The sequence below is a fragment of the Schistocerca nitens genome, chromosome 4 (assembly GCF_023898315.1).
Source record: "Schistocerca nitens isolate TAMUIC-IGC-003100 chromosome 4, iqSchNite1.1, whole genome shotgun sequence".
NCBI lineage: Eukaryota > Metazoa > Arthropoda > Insecta > Orthoptera > Acrididae > Schistocerca > Schistocerca nitens.
The window spans coordinates 552,869,251-552,884,048 of record NC_064617.1 but is presented as its reverse complement, the minus strand read 5'-3'; the positions used below and the strand labels follow the sequence as shown (position 1 = coordinate 552,884,048).

The window sequence follows — 14,798 nt, the reverse complement described above, 5'->3', positions numbered from 1 at the left end:
CCAAAGTTGGGTTTTTGGTACAGTAAATGATTTAGAGAACAAGAGAGTTGTGTTTAGTGGAAAAAAGATGATTTCACTTGGTTGACAACGAGTATTTCTGCTGCATTGTTCAGGTAGTAATGTAAGTGTTGAGATAAACAGGAAGGAGTGCAGCGACTGAGACGACGATACAGCACACAACCATGATAAAATTTCATAGGTAGAAGTGATATGGTACAAATAGCGTACATGACAAATGTATGACACAGGCATTCATCACCATTCCCATCTGACATGAGCTCTCATACAAAAGTTTTAGGAGAATATGGTCACCATAATTAAGTATGGAGAGTATTAGTGAATTTAAAAATTCTTTTTAAGCTCGAGAGGAAAAACTTTTTTATATTTCTGTAGTGAATGAAGTGATGCTGACACCTTCTTACAGACTGCAGTTCTGATTCCAGTCCAGTCTAAGTGATGGTCCAGAATTATAACCACATTCTTTGCAGAGGAAGAAAAGGTTATTTCTATGCTGTTTAGGGTTAGGTATGGAAGAGATTATTTGAACTGAAGAGTAATAAGTCTTTTGTGAGCGAGTATGTTTGCGTTTTAAATGGGTTAAGTTTCAAACCTATGTTCTGTGTTTATTCTAATGAAGCAAGTAAGTCAGCATTTACAGTCTCGAAGGCCGTCTGCAGATCTGTTGGGTTTGCACTTAGGTATAGCTGAGGGTCGTCAGTGTGTAAATGATATTTGCAATGGGAGATAATATTCGATACATCATCGAGATATAATGGCAAAAGTAAAAAGCGTAATACTGATCCTTGGAGGACCCCAGATACTGTATTTCTCTATTGTGCCCTTTCTGTCCCGAACATTACAAACTGTTCTTGGTATGCAAGGTATTAGTAGAGCCATTCTACAGCACTTGAAGAAGCCTTTTTGATCCAGCTTTGCGGCTATCGGTATTTGTTCAGGGACGCTAACCTTTCGGCGCTTGTGTGTCGGTCGCGCGACAGTGAGCGGATCGAGAGGCGAGCGCGAGTGAGTTGTGAGGTGGAGAGAAGACAGTGCGACTACCCAAGAAGCGGAGGTAAGCCGTTCGGTGAACAGGCGTTTTTAAAGGCATTATACAGGCGACAGTTGTACCGGCTGTGTCCTGACATGGTCTGCGCAGCCAAGCAGTTGGTGGCCGTTAATCGATTACTTCTTGTTGGGAGATTGTAGTGGCGACCGACTTCTCTGATGTTGTTGGACGATTATTTCGCTGGATTGATAAGGTCACGTCGATTTAGTCATGTTTTCCACTGGCTATGCACCTTCTGCTTCGCATATTGCATGTGTACCTCACCTGAGACAAACTATTAGCGAATGCTGAGTTATGAAAATAGTTATCCATGTGTGGTGGAACCCTACGCAATTTGTTGCACCATTCTGACGGAGCTCTTGTTGCTTAGTGTCTAGTAGCATCGGCGTTCTGCCTTGCCACCCGATCCATGGGGCTTATTGAGTATAATGTTTTAAAACTGAGTGTTTAGTTTGTTCCAGACAGTCTGATGGATTATAAACTGTATGATGTACCGAGGTACGTTAACTCCGTGAGACACTTGTGCGGAGATTTGAATGTCGGCATCCACCTAGGGGTCGATTATCGTAAGGATAAAATATCATTTGATGTTTTTTTCCGGAGCATCACGAGTGGAAGTGAGCTCAATCGGTTACTTAAAATATCTCAACCCCGAGTTTGTTTAATTGTTACTTGAAGGCTAAATTTAGCAGTAGCAACTTGTTTTGACTCTTGCGATACTGCTTCAATGCCTTTTATTTAAAGTTGTTTTAAGTGATTGATTCTGGGTTTTATTAACATAGCTGTGTTCGAGTCATTTGATTGTAGCGTGTTGTTGCTGCGTCAGCACACACGATTTGTTGGACTGTAATTGTTCTACATCTGTGCATAGGTTGTGGGTCTGGGCTACAACTTCGGGTTCCCGCTTGTTCTTGAATCTGACGGAACTAAACGTTCCGTTAACACCCAGGCGCACCCAATATCAGGCCTCTGAATTAACTGTTTGAGGGGGAAGAGCACCCGGTAAGTGAAGTCGGACGCACCTACTGTATTCCGTCCCTTCGGTAGGGCCGATAAGTCGGTTCCGAACGGCACAACCAGGCGTGGCCCGTGCTGGCCACTCCGTTGATGTTCGCACTTGGCAGATGCCGTGAGTTGGGGACTATTTGTAAGAGAAGTGTTCGATATAGATCATTGCCTCCGAATATAACGTTACCCTTTCCTTTTAAAACGAATATATTTGGGCAAGATTTTAAGACTCTCTGTAAGTGTACTTACGATAGCCCTTTGGGCGTGCGATGTTTTCTGTTTTCTATAAAAAAGTATTACCTTTCTCATTTGACAAGTTGTTATACATTTGTTTGTAACTAAAGCAAACTGATGGGCTTTGCGTATAAATGTTCTTTGACTGGGAGTTTATTATTGTAAATGTTATTTCTTCACTATTTGTTAATACAAAATACGTTTCTTTACAGTTCTTGTGTAAAGTTACCTTTTTTTAAGGTACTGTCTTTCTCACATGAAGAGTTATTATATTTGCTTGGATACTGAAAGCCAACTGATGGGCTTCATGTATATATGTTCTCACTTGAAGTTTATGAGATTTGTTATTTGTGTTCATTGACTTTAATAAATACTGAGAAAAGATGAGTGCCCCTTGCCCTAGGGTCCAGTCCTTCCGCTTAGTCTTTTGGACGTTTTATGATACGCCGAGGAAATATCGGTTTCACTTGTGTAAAGTTACCTTTTTTTAAGGTACTGTCTTTCTCACATGAAGAGTTATTATATTTGCTTGGATACTGAAAGCCAACTGATGGGCTTCATGTATATATGTTCTCACTTGAAGTTTATGAGAATTGTTATTTGTGTTCATTGACTTTAATAAATACTGAGAAAAGATGAGTGCCCCTTGCCCTAGGGTCCAGTCCTTCCGCTTAGTCTTTTGGACGTTTTATGATACGCCGAGGAAATATCGGTTTCACTTGTGTAAAGTTACCTTTTTTTAAGGTACTGTCTTTCTCACATGAAGAGTTATTATATTTGCTTGGATACTGAAAGCCAACTGATGGGCTTCATGTATATATGTTCTCACTTGAAGTTTATGAGAATTGTTATTTGTGTTCATTGACTTTAATAAATACTGAGAAAAGATGAGTGCCCCTTGCCCTAGGGTCCAGTCCTTCCGCTTAGTCTTTTGGACGTTTTATGATACGCCGAGGAAATATCGGTTTCACTTTTGACATTTGAGTTTAGCAAGTAAAACATCAAAGGTCGACAATGTTGAAAGCTTTGCTGAAGTCCAAAAAGCACTTAATAGTCGCCTGTTGTTTGTCCATTGCTTGTTGCAATTCGTCAGTCACTTCTATAAAAACACTCATCGTGTTGCGACTTTTCCAGAAAGCAGACTGGTATTGATCCAGAAGATTATTTGACGTTCTGTAATTAGTAAGCTGAATGTCATCGATGTATTCTAAAGCCTTAGATAATGTGGTAGAATGTAAATATGGCTTTAGTCAGAAGGTTCTTTTGCAGATTCGGTTTGGATAAGAGGTTTTATGAGTCCCTTTTTCAAGACCATTGGGATCATGCTGAAGGTGAGAGAATGGTTAGAAATATCCTTTGTTATTGACCGTAATGGATCGACAAGGAACTGAAAATTTGTATCGTAATATTCGCGTGATCTGTAGCTGCCAACGAATTCGTGCGACTTCCTTGCTGCATTAAGGGTTACCGGCTGCAGAAAAATATTTCTTTTGTGCCTACCACAGATACGTCGAGAGAATCGATGGTTTTTCTCCTTGTGCTCTGGTAAAGTATAGATGTAGGCGTGATCAAACAATCATTTCGATCCTCAATAAGAACTAGAGGTTCAGCTGCAGATTGAGGTGTGACTATTCCTCAGGTCGGAGGCCCTGTGCAAACCCTCAGTTAACCAGTGGGAGTGTCTGAATTTTGTCTTCCTCACAGATTGACTGACAAATAACAAAGTTAATTATCTAAAGAAATGCACTATTACACGAATAGTTTCTTGTATAACAAACAGCGCAGTTAATTATTTAAGTAAATACACGCTTAATGTTTACCGATTCTGTGTTTCACAGTAACGACCTTATCCTTACATTATTAGCATATTAAAAACAATGGCCTTCACACCATGAGATTACTACCAGTCTGCCTTAGAAGAGTGTGACATTATAAGATTTTAGCAGACTTGAAACTTCCTGGCAGATTAAAACTGTATGCTGGACCGAGACTCGAACTCGGGATCTTTTAGCAGAGTTGTAAATAACAACGGAAAATTTAAGAAAAGTATCCCTGTAGCAATTCTGAAAAAACAAATACAAAGAATCACTAAATTACGCTCTAAACAATATCCTACACTTTTTCTCCTCTCACCACCCCTGGTACAGAATAGGATGGGGACAGTTACGTCTTTATTTCAGTGAAGTAAGGCGTGTGAAGGCCTCTCCAGCCATTCGGTTCACGTCACGTTGGGGAGCTGTAGCAGACAGGTTCTGCTCCTGCTGTAAGCCACTGCCACACCACTCACTCCACTGTGTGTTGAAATCTCGATGGGTGCCACAATTCATGAGGAGGACACAGCACCTCGGCCAACGGCCAGGCTTGAAATAACAGAATTAGTGTTCCCCCTCTAAATATACATTGAGGCAATGGGCATATCAACGGAGAATTCATTGTATGATCTGTCGCTACTAACCTGTGTGCCAATGAGCACTCGGCAGAGATGAAGATGTCCACAGTGGATCTTGTATTTATGCAGCCTTAAACCATAATAATTTTGTAGCTGTAATATTTCCAGAAATGTGGTGTTATTAACATTCCATGACACTGATATAATTCTCTCCATAGCAAGAGATATACAGAAGTCATATGTGTCAGCTGTACTCTATTTAAATGTGTAGTGACAGTTATACCAGTGTCATCACAGTAGCACACTGCTTCCTGCCAGCGATGTTCCAGCTTCCATTACAGTCATTTTTAATTTGTCTTTTCTCAACATACCTTATGTGCAGTACGTATTAAACAAGGTGCCCCAGTATAGACCTCCACAAATGTTCTTTGGCTGAAAATTTTAATAAAATGGTGAGACCTCTATCCAGTAATGAAACGAAAAACCAACTACCACTGCCAAGGTCATGAACCTCCAACAAAAGGCATATTATGCTTTCTCTCATTGGCTAAACACGTTTTACTACCCAAAAGTGTCAAAAAATACTTTATGAACAAGTCCATTTCATACATTTCACTCCAAAGATGGATCTTCCTCTACTACTACCATTTAGCATCCGTCGCAGTTCTGTTAGCAAATTTTGCGTGGAAAGAATGTGCAGTCATTTTACGAGAGGAAATATCGCCCTTATCATATTCGCTTTGACTTCTGCAACAATAAACCACTCCTGTTGCACCAAGCCTCTTTTGTAGTGTCTACCACTGAGGTTCGTTTAGCATCTTACGCCAATCAAACGATTCCTTGAGAAAGCGCATAATTATTTGATGGATGTTCTATTAATCTGACCTGTTAATGGTCCCAGGCTCACAAGTAACGTTTAAAAATCGGTCTAATAAGTGTTTTGTATATCGCTTCTTTCGTTGATAAGATTCCCCTTGGCATAGCATCTGCTGTTCCTACTATTTTCTTTACGTGCTCATTTCACTTTATATTGGTCTGATTGGTTACTTTCATACAATTCCCACTGTGCTCTTTGGTCAATAGTCTAACAGAACAGCAGCTGGTCTCTTCGCCTATTTGTATGCACTACATTATATTTATTTACGTTCAGCTCTATTGCATTACAGAGAACTAACCGTCAGTAAAGCACTTAAGTTCACAGCTGTTGCATACCTCCTATAGAGAACAGCATCGTCTGCGAGCAGCTTGCATCACGTAACATGATTTTATCAGTAGTGGTGTTTTGTAAACTACTTCTTTCGTGGATGAATTACATTTCCTTATGATTTCTCTGTCAGGCATTTACTTTTGATTTATATAGTCATTCCATTTTAGGTCACTGTGGATGCTTACTCCTGGGTATTTCATGATAGTTACCACTTTCGGCAATAACTTAATAAAACAATACTAAATTTCTTCCGGTATGTAATCACAATAAATTACATTTATTTACATCTAATCTCTGTAGCAATAATCGAGTACTGTTTTGTAAATCACTTTCTTTGTGGATGAATTATATTTGCTCAAAATTTTTCTCACCCAGGCGTATAGTTTTGCTTACATAACTATTCCACTGTAGGTCACTCCTGATGCTTATTCATAGGTATTTTGTGTAGTTACTGCTTCCAGAAATGGTGTAATACAATAGCACTTGATTTATTCTCTAAGTCAGCACAATATGTTGAGACCTATGGAACAACAAGATGTACAATTCGCAGTCCATCGTATATTCTCAACTAAAAATTAGGCTGAAACAGTCTGAACTAATACACTTATGTAAATAAGTGATGTAATAAATTAAATTCTGAGGACTGCAGCTTTAATGGAACATTTGTCGATGGCAAGAATATAGGGAAAGATGGATTGATAGTTCTCCAGAACAACGATCAAATAGGCATGTTGTTCCACTTCAAATTATTATACTTTGATTAGTACACCTGACCTGATATTTTTCGATTAGCTATATATATATTTTCATTATTGTTGTTGTTTTCGCCATAGATTCAATTTTTATCACCTTCCGCATTTCCAGTATTTTTTCACGTTCGCTCAACACGTTAACTGCCCTTATAAATGAGCAATCTCTTTGGTAGTGAATGGTTTAAATCCACTTCACATAGGTTCTTCGTTCCTCAGATCTGCGGAATGACAGTTTTTGGGAACGAATAATAATTGGGTAATAACTGTATTTAAGGGAATCGTGGGGAATTATCTCCTAAAGGAGCACACACAGGAAACCCCAAATCGATTTGTGACATTTTTATTACTGTGATCCGCAATTACAGATCTGTAATCAGATGTATGTTTTAGAACATTTAACGAGCGTCTCTTCTTTATGTGTGCTAGTACTCTAAATCTACTTATGGAGGAAATTTGGTTGTGTGTATTTATTTAAGTATCTACCTTGGTATCATTTTACTGTCAGATGTCACTCCCAAGCGAACGTTACGTCTCACCCAGGAAATTGTTAACGTGAAGATCACCCCTTCCTCGTTAATATGTGGTGCAGGGAACGTGAATGGGGGACAACACTCTTGAGGATAAACACAAGAGGTCGTTGCCTAAAACTATTTTTTCTTCTACACATATAAGTTAATCAGCCACTTCTTCCGCCTTCCCACTTCGACCCTCCGGGGACAATAAGCCCAGTATAATCCTTAAATATGTTCGGTGGTGTACTTACTCTGTTATGGTTGAAGGCGTACTGTGTGGAGTTCTGAGATCACAGATCCATGTTGTGGACTACGCGTCATACGTACAAGACGAGTACTACTCAACGTCCTTTCCCCGAAGGGAATTAATTCACTTCGTATTTTATAAATTAGAAAGAATTACCACGCCGCCACTAATACCTTTGCTTATAAAAGCATTTCTTTAAAGACACGGAGTGACGTTAAGCTTAAAAAATAAGTCGTCGCTTTGGCACTGTAGTGTACTCTCCATACAATACACATTGGCGCAATTGTAATTTGCAATGGGTGCATTATTTTCCTACATACCGATAAGGTTTTCGAACAAAGATTTTATTGCCAGCAAAGTAGGTTACCACAGCTCTGCTGTAATGTGCAGATACCTGGAGTAAATCGTAGAAATTCTGTATGCTTACCTGTAACTTAGGACACTACTGGAAATAATAAAAGAATTCCGATTTTGACAGAAGGATGGACTAAAATTTTTTAGTGTTGTATATTTATCAAAGTACAGATATACATCTATCATTGGCTATACAATAACAAAGTAACTTTTCTTAGTACACTGTCTAGTTGCGAAGTTATGAATGGCGGGCTTAATGTCACATTATTTACTCAAGAGGAGGTACGACAGGGCATTTAATAACATCGATGAGACATACAACATACTCACCTCTTTTGTATGCATAGTGTCACTCTACTCCCAGAACCACCTACATAGGTATGTAAGTTAGTAATGTATACTTATTAAAGTATGTTCTTCAGTGTGTTTTCTAAGCGACATATCACTCCAAAGCGAACTTAACATCTCACCCAGGCATTACTATATGACAACTGAAGTGGAAAACGAGGCAATGCTAGCCAACTGTTACCGCTGAAAGGTATCCTTGGATGGTGGGCACTGTGAGGTATGGACGATGTTGGTGTAGGCTTTAGCATGACTAAGCCAAGTTTTTCCACGAAATAATACAGAGAATTGGGTGTGGAAATAACGATGATTAGTGGTACAAAGGTTGAATGAATTTTTTGTTCACAGTAAGAAATCTGTTATTGTGCTTAAATACTATGATGAAAAACTTGCTGTTCTTAACATCCACTGAGATGTAAATCACAGATTAATGGCATGCTCATTAAGCAAAAAGACATGTATCTGAGTGTTTTAGAAGATGCCTCCCTAATCGTAAATCTCGATGCATGTATCATATAAACTAATGTGAGTCACTCTGTCACAGTAGTACCATTTTATGCATAATGCCACCCACTACCCCAGTAGTGGCATTATGCAAGCCACGTGTATTGCTCTACTGCTATAGAAAAATTTAAGCTGCAACAGCGGTGCTGCTGGCCGCTGTGGCCGAGCGGTTCTAGGCGCTTCAGTCCGGAACCACGTGGCTGCTACGTTCGCAGGTTCGCATCCTGCCTCGGGCATGGATGTGTGAGATGTCCTTAGGTTAGTTAGGTTTAAGTAGTTCTGAGTCTAGGGGCTGATGACCTCAGATGGTAAGTCCCATAGCGCTTAGAGCCATTTGAAGCATATTGAATAGCAGTGCTACATATATGTTTTAGACTCAAAATCTATAATAGACACTTGCTTAGGTCTGTTCCACACACTGCATATTTTTCTTAAGACCTGTGCAGTACCATGTTCATAGGAACGAATCCTAATTTTGTAGTACCTCTATGTTTGACAGTATTGTGACGAGAAATGCTATGGACTGAGAACAAATACGTTTCTTGTGCTTTAGTATAAACTTCTGTGTCACTAGCATTCAACACATTTAGATAGTCCTTCACAGAATCAGATACAAAATATTAATTGCAGGGTTACAAATCGCAGCCTGAAAATATATTTCTTTTAAATGGTCTCCAATGCTCTCTCCCCAATTTTTTGCAAATATGCAGCCTAAGTAGTGCTTCCGTGTCGGGGGAATGGTAGTTTGGTCTTGATATCAAGTCTCTAGAGTGTATCGTCTTTCCTCTTTTACATTATAGGTATGTGATATCATCCCTCTCTTATATCGTGCTCACAGCGTCTCTTGCAAATTGCTATTGCTCCCATTGGATAATGCTTTTTGCTAAGTGTATCTATAAATTAGTGCAATATTACTAAAGGATTCTGACATGCTGGTGTACGAAAAGAATTATAATTGTTATGCAATTAATTCTGATATTCTCCATGGTATACTTCCCACTGGAGCCTCAAATCGTTACTAGGTTAACGTAGTGTCCGAGTTCCCCTGAAGTGCTATTACCATAGCACACAGCACGTGTTAAGAAATGACACAGAACTGCGTAGTACAGAACAAATATATGGGAGTGGTCAATTAATTATAACTACTACGTAACGGAGTCTGATATTTTACGTGGTACTCTTCCCTCTGCTACCTGACGTTGTTGCCAGGTTAACAGAGTGTACAACATGGTATTCCTACTTCGCAAAGCACTTGTTACCAGATGATAATCGAGCGAGGTGGCGCTGTGGTTAGCACACTGAACTCACATTCGGGAGGAAGACGGTAAGAACCCATGTCCAGCCATATTGATTTAGGTATTCCGTGATTTCCCTAAATCGCTTCAGGCGGATGCTGGGTTGGTTCTTTTGAAAGGGCACGACCAACTTTCTTCTCTACCCTTATCTAATTCGATAGGACCGACGACCTTGCTGTTTAGTCTCCTCCCCCAAATCAATCAACCAACCAAACAATAGTATTCTATAGGGAATAAAATGATGTTATTAACACCATGAAACACATTCCATGCCGACAAATGGTGGTATTGTCTATCAATCCTATATTTGTACACTGAAATCACGATTCTTTAATGTGGATCAGTGTTCATATCGGAGTTTTATGATTATGTTGTAGCCATTGCCATCATGTTGAGAGATAAAGTACTAAGATATTACTTGCCTCAATAGAAAATGTTAATGTGCAGTATACAACGTTAAATAACGACAACTAACTCCCTTAGAAACATATAAATGTATAATTGTTTGGCGTATCTATCATAGGTTTTGTGAGTGTGTACCTTAAATTGTATGAGACTATGTATAATATAGGGAAAAATCAGTTTGTCTCACAAGGAATAGCAGTATTTCGTGGGGCAGTCATTTTCGATAAGCATACCATGGTGTGATCACCATGCACTAGCATTTAAGGTAAATGGAGATATCTTGTATCCTCCATTCCATACACTGTATAAAGAAAGCTTTTCTGACACGTGGTTGGCAGTTTCTTCTTGTTCGAGCAACAGTTTATATATATCCTTCATGGAAGAGTTTCTGCATTAACTGCACATAAAGGGATAGTTTCCTGAATAGGATCTGGCCTTAGTCTTTTGGGTACATGGCTTATTTCCCTTAAGAACTGTGGAATAACAGTATGTTCATTGCCCATACCATCATATGTTGACACAATATAACCACCCTTTTTTACGCAGATGTAAATGGTGTGAGGCAATTTATAACCAGATTTTCTACAGTGTATTCACGAATGTAGTAAGCGCTTCTAATGCTTTATTTTCCAGCAAATGGGGCATCATGTGATTATTTTCCATTAATACACTCCTGGAAATTGAAATAAGAACACCGTGAATTCATTGTCCCAGGTAGGGGAAACTTTATTGACACATTCCTGGGGTCAGATACATCACATGATCACACTGACAGAACCACAGGTACATAGACACAGGCAACAGAGCATGCACAATGTCGGCACTAGTACAGTGTATATCCACCTTTCGCAGCAATGCAGGCTGCTATTCTCCCACGGAGACGATCGTAGAGATGCTGGATGTAGTTCTGTGGAACGGCTTGCCATGCCATTTCCACCTGGCGCCTCAGTTGGACCAGCGTTCGTGCTGGACGTGCAGACCACGTGAGACGACGCTTCATCCAGTCCCAAACATGCTCAATGGGGGACAGATCCGGAGATCTTGCTGGCCAGGGTAGTTGACTTACACCTTCTAGAGCACGTTGGGTGGCACGGGATACATGCGGACGTGCATTGTCCTGTTGGAACAGCAAGTTCCCTTGCCGGTCTAGGAATGGTAGAACGATGGGTTCGATGACGGTTTGGATGTACCGTGCACTATTCAGTGTCCCCTCGACGATCACCAGTGGTGTACGGCCAGTGTAGGAGATCGCTCCCCACACCATGATGCCGGGTGTTGGCCCTGTGTGCCTCGGTCGTATGCAGTCCTGATTGTGGCGCTCACCTGCACGGCGCCAAACACGCATACGACCATCATTGGCACCAAGGCAGAAGCGACTCTCATCGCTGAAGACGACACGTCTCTATTCGTCCCTCCATTCATGCCTGTCGTGACACCACTGGAGGCGGGCTGCACGATGTTGGGGCGTGAGCGGAAGACGGCCTAACGGTGTGCGGGACCGTAGCCCAGCTTCATGGAGACGGTTGCGAATGGTCCTCGCCGATACCCCAGGAGCAACAGTGTCCCTAATTTGCTGGGAAGTGGCAGTGCGGTCCCCTACGGCACTGCGTAGGATCCTACGGTCTTGGCGTGCATCCGTGCGTCGCTGCGGTCCGGTCCCAGGTCGACGGGCACGTGCACCTTCCGCCGACCACTGGCGACAACATCGATGTACTGTGGAGACCTCACGCCCCACGTGTTGAGCAATTCGGCGGTACGTCCACCCGGCCTACCGCATGCCCACTATACGTCCTCGCTCAAAGTCCGTCAACTGCACATACGGTTCACGTCCACGCTGTCGCGGCATGCTACCAGTGTTAAAGACTGCGATGGAGCTCCGTATGCCACGGCAAACTGGCTGACACTGACGGCGGCGGTGCACAAATGCTGCGCAGCTAGCGCCATTCGACGGCCAACACCGCGGTTCCTGGTGTGTCCGCTGTGCCGTGCGTGTGATCATTGCTTGTACAGCCCTCTCGCAGTGTCCGGAGCAAGTATGGTGGGTCTGACACACCGGTGTCAATGTGTTCTTTTTTCCATTTCCAGGAGTGTATATACAGTAAATGGAGATATTCCGTATTTCCCTTTCGTATGTAGGTTTTCTTTTTACATAATCTGTTTGTAAATGTATATGTAAATTCACTATTTGACGGACCTGGTGTGAGCTCTTTCCTTTACCATTAAACTGTGATACAGATCTTCCACCTATCGAGAATAACTACAATGTGCTAGCAGCAGCGTTTTCTCCTCTTCTTCCTACAAATGTCTACCCAGAAAAACATCTCTAAACACACACATATCAACTACAACAGCCACCCCTTATATACATTTAACGCCTGACACGTAGCGGAGTGCACTAAGTGGTACAAGTTTCTTAAATACAGTTTTATGCTTATTGATTATTACACAAAGTGTCACTCAAAATGTCACTCCATAACCCCAAAACAACTGTGACACCAAATCTCACCTTTTTATATGTTAATAACACATAATACTAATTAGCTGCAGCTGTCAAACCTTCGCATGTACTCTAAATATCCAAAATGTAAGTAACTGATAAAAATAATTTCGAGGGATCGTCTTCAAGCAACTGTTAACGTACAGCTCAATAACATTTTTTGTGAATGTGCTGGTTTGGCCCCAACACGATACAGTCTGGACAGCTCGCGATGCCGTCTTCCAATATTTAGCTTGCCTTAAATAAAGACAAAATTGGCTTCATCCCATCTATATCAGAGACTGATGTTAGTAGAAAAAGTGTAGGGAACTGTTTTTTACGGTGTATTAGCTGTTTTGTGTTATGAGATTTTTAACGTTACTGTTTAGATTATTTTTTATTTTTCGGCCTTGTATTTACAAGTCTGCTAAAATCTTATACAGTCAAACTCCTTTAAGGCATCCTTGCAGTGGTGCAGACAATTGTTTTACCACGGTATGTAGCAAGTTGTTTAAATAATGAACTGTTAAACATTTGAAGTCTCATATTTATGTGTGCCTATGGATGACATTCTAAAAAAAATATTTGTTTGGCCTACATTGGGGGGGGGGGGGAGCTTAATTGCTCCAAAACTGTAACACATTGCCTTGCTAAAAATTAAACCATTAGATATTAGTGTTTTGGCTTAAGTAATCCACTGTGATTATTGGTAAACATTAAAAGCCACTTCTTACAAAAATCTGCTTTGTCTTGGATGATGATCTTCAAAAGTATGTATTTGGTATAATGGGAAAATATCAACCAAAATTGTAACAAATTGCCACAAAAATTGTCAATATGAGTGGTGGATTCAGATGTTGCAAAGCCAATCCATAACTTCTAGCAATAGCTGTATAAGGAAAGTTTGCAGCAGAATATATGCTAAATAACACTGATGCCCATCACGCTATTTACAAAAATGGCTCTGAGCACTATGGGACTCAACTACTGAGGTCATTAGTCCCCTAGAACTTTGAACTAGTTAAACCTAACTAACCTAAGGACATCACAAACATCCATGCCCGAGGCAGGATTCGAACCTGCGACCGTAGCGGTCTTGCGGTTCCAGGCTGCAGCGCCTTTAACCGCACGGCCACTTCGGCCGGCTTACGCTATTTAAATGTAACTTGATTAGTCTATAGGAGTGGAGGTCGACTGACATACAGAGCATGAATGACAAATCCATTTCATGGAGGTGGCTACCATGCCCAAAAGAGAAGTGGGGTGACTGATGGTGGGGGTCAGATCCCACCAATAGGAACGTGTCCATAGAGTAGAGAAGTAGGAGAGGGGAGAAAGCCCTTTTTTTGGGTCAACAACCGACAATACTTGAGATTATGCTGAAACTTTGATTTGTATAAACATGTCCTTAGCACAAATGAGCTGCTGAATGGGGTGGGGAAGGACAGTCATTTTGTGTCATTGTAATTAAGATACAGTCAAAAACATTTGGTTGTATACTTCACTTGCATAAGCGCAACCAGGAGCGCAAGTAACCAGTTTGTTTACGTAAGGCTAGTAGCATCTGACAGCCTTTTATTTACATAAATGGTGCAGACAAATGAGCGGTTTGTTTATGTAAGGGAAACAGCAATGCCGCTCAATCAGTTTTCGTGAGGGGTATCGGCCAAGTGTGTGCTTTGCCTGCTTAAGGAGGCTATATATTATGGTTTCGTGGAAAAAGAGTTATACTTAAATTCGAGTTACAGTAATTACTCCACACTCCAATCTTAGCATCTGACAGGGGGAATTTCACGCACCCTATCAAATGCAGCCAGGAGCCTTCATTCCATCCTTTGTGTTTAATATCAGTGCCAGCAGACGAGATCGATAGTAACTCGGAGGCATCACACTTAGCGACTGACAGACGCCACCAAGGGCTCAAGCGATGGGCCGCCCGTTGTGCCACCTCTGTTAGTCCACTTTTGTATTGGTCCACTATACTTGAGCAGTGTTCAAGGATGG

At 41.0% G+C, this 14,798-nt stretch overlaps 1 protein-coding gene across 1 annotated transcript in view; it reads left to right on the top strand.

Annotated features, from left to right (window-relative positions):
* Positions 1-14,798, top strand: part of LOC126251828 (venom carboxylesterase-6-like) — a 92,755-nt gene that overhangs the window by 28,516 nt on the left and 49,441 nt on the right. The window lies entirely within an intron of this gene.